Source organism: Mesoplodon bidens (assembly GCF_964165515.1).
Source record: "Mesoplodon bidens genome assembly, contig: HAP1_SCAFFOLD_390, whole genome shotgun sequence".
In the NCBI taxonomy this organism is placed as follows: domain Eukaryota; kingdom Metazoa; phylum Chordata; class Mammalia; order Artiodactyla; family Ziphiidae; genus Mesoplodon; species Mesoplodon bidens.
Genome location: NW_027671366.1, coordinates 359294 through 366679, shown reverse-complemented (window position 1 = coordinate 366679; position 7386 = coordinate 359294).

The window sequence follows — 7386 nt, the reverse complement described above, 5'->3', positions numbered from 1 at the left end:
CCCCCCCCCTTTTCTTCCACAGGTGGGTGATGCTTCTGGAAGTGCCAAGATGTGTGAAGTCCATGAAAAGCACTTTACAAGCACCAACCTGTTTCCAGTGGGAGCTGCTAAGCTACACCTTGGCTCTGGGTTTTAACCCTTTTTTCCAGCAGTGGAGAGAAGGGGGCAAGGATGTGGGATAGGGATGAAGAGGGAAGGTGGCCAAGAGAAGGGGTCAGCCGGGGAGACGGAGGAGGGTCTGGTTTCTGAAGAACAGACCAGGAATTGTGGTGGCTGCCCGCTGAACACCCAGTTCTGGGAGAGACCCGGCTTGCAAAACGCAGACTCACCGCGTGGTCTCCGGCTTTCGGTCTGGCCCTAGGGGCAAGCACAGGAGAGCTTGAGTCTCCCTCGACAGACTTGGGCAGTCATCTGGTCCGGGAGCCAAGAGTTATGATTAGCATCCGAGCTTGGCCTGGACGCTGGGGAGAAGAGCCTGATTGGCAGAAAGAGGTCAGAGGGACCAAGATTAGGAGCTGTCCCCCCAACCTTGGCATCCCTGAGTGAGGGCACCTTGGCCCTCTGTGAAAAGACACGAGGGGGCACACGGGTCCCCAGCTGTACCCACCACCACCGTTCTGCCGATTCCTGCTATGAAGACACCATTATGGAATGAGGAGAAGGAGAGAACGTTTGTTTTGTTTTTTTTCTTTAAAGGAGACTTCCCTTGGCAGGCAACAAACAGATTGCAAAGGAAGGAGCAGTGGCCGTGAGAGGCTGGCGTGAGCGCAGGGAGGAAGGCAGCACCAGGCCACTCCTGCCACCTCTCCTTTCTCTCCACCCCAGCTCCTCCTGGCACCGGGCCACTTTCCACTGCCTCCGCCCTTGAGGCGCTGATGGATTGGTTCAAGTCTGCACAGCACGCTTGTCAAGTGACAGCGTCGGAATGGGAAGCAGCGCCACCAAACCATCCCAACTCCACTCCAATACTAACGGTGCCCCTTCCTAGGGCCTCACTCTCTAGGCACCCCATGCCGCATCAGGCACTTATCCAGTTAGTGACCAAGAAGACCTGGACGGGTTTTGGGGAGCTTCTGGCTCAGAAGGCCGGGCAGACGGCAGGGCTCCCAGCCAGCATGCCATGTGCCACGGCCCTCCGTAGGCTGGGGACCTCTTCGGGGAAGGGGTGTCTCTCACTGCACGGGCATGGCTGGTTCTCTGTGGAGGACACGCGCGCGCGCGTGCGCAGTCACCACAGCCTCCCAGCTCCCACTCTCATCAACGGCGTGTCTCTGGGCAGGTGGCCGGACCTCTTCAACTTTGGCCCCCTCATCTGTAAATCTTTGGCACCGTGTTTTCCAGAGGATTAAACTGCACTATGGACTTGAGTTCTGCCTGGCAATAGCTGGTGCAGGCCACATCTAACCCATTAAACAGCATCTGACTCCACTAAACATTCTACGTAACAAACAAACCCCCGAATGGCTATATAGTTTCCTTGCGGCAGAGGGAAGGCTGAGGCAGGGACACAGAGGGGGCCAGGGAGGGGTGACCTTCTGCAGAGTGTGTGGCTTTCATGGAAGCCCCAAACTGATGGCACGGGAGCCCTTCCTGGGACTGCTCCAAGCGCAGACTGAGTCACAGACAGGCACTTCTCTACTGGCGTCAAGGAAGGGAGGGATGAAGAAGTTCCTATTTTAGCATTGGGGGCCGCGAGGAGGTGGGAGATGAGAAAAAGCGGTCCAGGGTGTGCAGCGTTGGGGCAAGTCCTCCTGGGATGTTTTCCCCAGTATGTGTAGCAGTGGGGAGAGGGGAACCCCAAGGATGCCCCCAGGTCGGGGGGAGGGTCGCAGGCTTCCTGGGGTGTGGCTGAAGGAGGTCGCCCGACTGGGTCCTGCAGCCGGGCATGGGTGCTGGGGGGGAGTGGGGGGTGGGAGGAGTGATCCAGCCTGTCCAGGCGCTGTCTCTTGGCACACTCCAAGTCATGGCTGTCGCCGCCTCCAGAGGCGTCCCCACTCACGACCCAAGTTTTGCATTAGTAACACAGCTGCGGAGCAGGAGTGCGGGTGTGACGGGGTGGGGGACGGGAAACTCACGTGGCTGGCCCTGACCTTTTGAGCAACCAGAACCTTCCCTGCCTCCTCCCAGGGCGCCAGGATAGCGCCGCGAGCCACTCGGGTCAGTCGGGAGTGAACTTGGCCGGCAGCGGCGGCGGCGAGTGGGGGAAGGGCGCCCCCTCCCCCGCCTCAGCCCTGAGCACGGATTGGTCGGCAACAAAGGGATTTTCTCTCCCACCACACACACCCGCGCTGCCGCAGGCTCCTCGCCCCTCCTCCGCCAGGTCCCCGCGCGGGGCCGACCCCGCACACGCACCCCCCGCCCGACCTTCCAGGACCCACGGATCTCTCGGCTAGCCCGACCCCAGCTCACCCCGCCCGCGCGCTCCTCTGGGCTCCCCCTTCCCAGGCGCCTGCCGCTGAATCTCTGACAAAAAGCAACTTTGGGTGGGCGCACGGAGAACCCAGGATGTGCGGCGGCGCGCCCCAGGGGAGTGGGCACTGACTGGAGACCGCTCCAGCCCATCGTCCTGCGCTCCCTTCGGCCAGTCTGGAGTGTTCTCTCCGTGGACGCCTCCCCCACCTTCCCCGATTCAAAGATGCAAGCCAGGTGTAGCCAACTGTAAAAGGGGGCTCGGGGGCTTGGGGAGGGGGGCACCAGCAAGGATCGACCGGGAGAGCCGCTGCCAAACCGGGGCTGCCCGCCACACACCCCCTTCCCCCAAAACAGAGCCGTGGCCCCCCGTCAGTTCTTGGACCAACCTCAGACACTTCCCCTTCCCCCTTCCAACCCGCCCCCCCCCACGCCAGGCCTCGGCTTTTTGTTCCTTTCACTTTCTTTCACGGTTGTGCCACACACAACCACGCGTGTATGCAAGAGGGGGCCCCATTTGGAAGCTGGTGTCCCTCAACAGGAGGCAGCAGCCCAGGACAGGAAACCTCGGTTGAATGCAATTAATCGACCTTACTCCACTCCTCCCCGCCCACCCACCCTCCACACCCCCCCGGGTCTGGTCCCTACAGGCTGGGATCCCACTTGGAGTCTACACAACCTGGAAACAAATCCAGAATAAACGATCCATAGACCACGACTCTAGAGGGGGTGTCACTGCACTGCAGCCTCCATCAGGGCTTTGTAGAAATAAAGTGAACTCACTGCAAACTCCTCCCCCAACAAGGAACGCTATACCAGAAAGCTATTAACGACAGCTATCATTAGTACACACAGGAAGCACAAAGGAACTTTTTACGAATGAAAGATGCATAAAACACAGGGTCCTGTGATCTGCACCCGGCTTCCCTGCTGATTGTGTGCAGCCTGGGAGTCCTGGGAAGGCTGGGGGTGAGGGTCAGAGGAGGACGGGGGCGCCCACTTTCTTTACGAGGAACAATAGGAACCCCACGTCTGTTCATCTTGGAACCCGGAACACCCCCAAACAAAGCTGTGGGAAAACTGCGGTAGACGTGGGGGCCCGTGAATTTTTCTAGCTGTTCAGAGCTTAATTACTCCTCCTTGATCCGTGGGACCAGACACGACACCACCAAGGTTAAAATGCCCCAAACAGCGCCGAGCAGATGTGAGCGAGCTGGCAGACGCGCAAATGAGGCCTGCCTCGGAGCACGATAACAAGAGACTAATACGTTGCATATCGTTGAAAGAAAATTATTTTTCTCTGATTTGCGTTTGCTTCGGGGGAAAAAAAAGCCAACCAGAGTCCCTCTTCACAAGCACGAGTCTTATCCTGGAAATGCAGCCCGGCTGCATTAAGAGAGCTGGAAGGAGGGAAAGACTGCCAGCGCTTTGGCGTTGCAGGCTTGTTTATCTTTCCCCTTTTCCTCCAAGGCGAAACTCGTTTTGCAAGCAACATTCCTACAGAAAATGGCACACGTCATAAAAAGAGACCAGTTTACAGAACTGGCACCGAAGTTCATGTATCATTCCAGAAGCATCTCCCAGCTCCCCACTAGGGAACCCAACTAGATGTAGAAGTCCACATTATAACCCAGAGAGTAGATCTGGGGGCAGGGTGGGGCGGAGGTGGACCCATAATTTGCAGATATCCTGCAAGCTGTACACTCAGGGGCCGAAGTCACACAGAAGGGCAGGATATAGAGTTAAGTCAGCTCTAAATGATCCTCCAAAGCCCGGGGGCCAGGGCTGCGGAAGCCTTCAGCCTTGAGGTTGGGGGGAGTGGTGTTTACACCCAGCTTGCCCCAGGACAGCCCAGGGGCAGGCCCATCTTCTGGACCATCCTGAGCCCCGCCAGCTTGGACCGGCCCAGCGGGGTATTGCTGCCACCCACCAACTGTTCTCCCTCCCACCCTGGCGCCTCCCCGCAGTGCCTGGCAGAGGACCAGGAACTCAGAGAAGGCCGGGCTCTGGGCATTTAGTTGATTAAGTCACAGAGTGGGTGGCGCTGTGGGCAGACCTCAAGACAGCACCGTTGGTCCTGCAGCTGAAAGGCAAGAGCGCTCTTAAAAACCGGGAAGGCAAAGGGAGGCGGGTGATCAAAAGCCGACTTGCACCCCTCCCCACCCCCATTCACCCCCCTTCGGGTCCTGAACCTACACACTTGTGTTTCCAATCCAGGAAACAGGGCCGAGGGCATAGAACACAGCGGCCGCCCGTCTCTTGAACTTGTCTGAATAACAGGGCCATTTCAGAGGAAGAACAACGGCCTTCAGAGCCTCTGCAATTTCCAGAAAGCCTTCAGTTAATAATACATTCTTTCCAACAGGCTTGCTTTAGGGCGGAAAGTTATTTTCCCAAATCTTAACAACCCGGTCACAAGCCACTGAGGCCCCAGGTCAACAGATCCCGGCCAAACCCCTCCAGACAGTTGACACTCATGACCCCGCAGGCCCTCTCCTGCCACCTCTGCCTAACAAGTTCCCTAAACCACAACACACCAACCAGCGCGCACGTCCACCACGATCCCAGGAGCCAGAAAGATGCATGTCGCGGGGTGCGGGGGGGCGGGTGCCGCCGCCCAGGGCTCTCTCGCAGCGCATCCGAGGGCTCCCGGGCCAGCAAGGGGCGGCCACCTCTGCAGCTCTCCGCGGGCCTGCATAGTGCGCGCTTTGTGTGAGCGCCGAGGAGGCACAGCGCTGCTCGTGCACCAACAGCTGTCACATTATTTGCACTCGCTGTAAACAGCCTTCACATTCCCCCCTTACCACACAGTTAAAGCCAGACTAACAATCCAGTTAGAGATCAAACCAACAACAGCAGCATTGTGTCTGCCTTCGCACCAAGCCCAGCAGCTGGCAGGTTTCTCCGGAACAAGAGACCCCCCTCCCCCCACCCCTCCAGGCTCCAGCCAAGGCTAGCCGAGGCAGCAATGCGTGTGTCGCTGCTGATTGTTAAAGCAAGAGAACACAGCCATTTCGCGCAGAGTTCTGTGCGGTTCATCAGCTCTCCCAGAGTTTCCTCCTCCCAGGCCCCCTCCCCCATTTCCTCAGCTGGGAATAAAGGTTGTTCAGACTCCCAGGGTCGGTTTCTCTGCTCAGCAAAGTGTGGGTCGGCCTGCCCCGGCCAGGCCTGGGGTCCTGCAGCCCTCTCTACCGTGGTCCCAGAGGCTAGGCAGCCCGGCACTTTCTGCAGCCCAAAGCCTCGTGCGTTTCGGAAAACCGTCCAACTCCCTGAATCCTTCCTGGTCGCCCCACTGACCAAAATGTCTCCTTTTATGATTTTTGGTTAAGTCGAACATTTCCATAATCGTCATTATTAGCGCAAATTACATGCCTGATCGGTCCTTAAATAGATTTTAATTAAATAATCATACAAGGCTCATTTTATGACTTAAGAAAGGCATTAGTTTTCGTTATAAACTTTCCACCAGGATATAGAATAATGATAGCAGACAAATACTTATTCTTTGAAAAGCACCAATAACTGATGGGCAGAGTGTTGGGAAAGAAGACCCTGCTTCACACCTTCTGGAATCCAAGTGGAGACTAGACAGACCACATCTGCACAACTTTCCTCCGGAAAAGGGAGAGGGGATTTCTTCCTCCAAAGCATTACTTTTGTCTTCTCTTTGGGGCCAGGAGAAAGGAACCCCAAATGTTCCTTTTCCTTGCCCATCTGAAGAGATCTCTCCAGCTTAGAAGTCTCTTCTAGAGACCACTCCTCGCCACCCCCATCTGTTTTCCACCCCTCAGTCTGCTGAGAGCCGTGGTGGAAAGCAGGCAGGCTGTGCTTGTTAAATGCTGTGTAAAATGCTGTTAATAAAATAATAAATACAAAGGATGGAGGCTGCTGGTTCCATGGGTGTTTTGACTGGAAATGCCTTGGCACTTGTCATGTGTTTATGGGAGGGCAGACAACTCTAGGATTTACATAGTTTGGACATCTCTGTACTTCATTTATTCTTTCCTAGTTGACGTAGGCCTAGAGCTATTTCAAGTTTGCATTTGTACAGAACTGTTAAATGCCTAAGAGTTTCTCCAATTAAACCAAGTTTTAAATCAGACCCAAGGCTGGAACGTACTCTCGGCCTCGCCCCACTCCACCCCTCTGCCTCTGTGGCTGGAGAAAACAAACAGACACTCAACAACGATCCCCTGTCCTTGCTCTCCCCACCTTCACCACCCCCACCCCCGGGGGGGGCACCTAGGGCAAAGGTTAAGGTGTCTTCAGATTACAGGCAAGGCCCTGGCTACACACACTGGAAAGCACTGCAGTTGGGCGCATCCTGCGCATACTCGAACCTCTAAAATAGTGAGCTAAGATGGGGGGAAAACTGCTGGCCTGGTAAAACCCACTGTTCACAAAACAATGTCAGCAAAGGCTGAAAGGCATTCTTTAGAGAGGTACCAGGGACTCATGCCTACTGAAGCTCTTTCAGCACAAAGGCTTTTAGGGGAAGAAGGGAAAAGGGGGATGGGGTGGGGGAGGAGAGAAAGGGAGCGCTCCTGTTTCAGAGCAGGCATCCCCAGAGAGTCAAGAACCAAGTGTAGCTTCAATCAAACGCTGACTTCCCCTCTGGGAGTCTAGTAGGAAACCTGATCACAGTAGCTCACTACCGGCCTGGATCCATACAGGTCTGGTTTTCTTCTCATGCTAGTAATTTTTTAAAATACATATCGATAGAAAAGAAGCAATCCCTGACAGACTTTTATTGAAAACCACACTGAGACCTCATAACATCCAGACTTAATCCCTATCAGACAAACCACAGCACCTCTGGCCCCTGCAGTGGGCCAGACCCTTTCACCTCTTCCCACCAGGTCTCTCCCCTCCAGCCGCTGCTGTTCCCTCTCCCCGAAAGAATGACGGGAGGACTTGCCAAAGAGCACCTAGATACCGGTTCTGGAATCAATTCCTAACCATATAAATGATCCCACT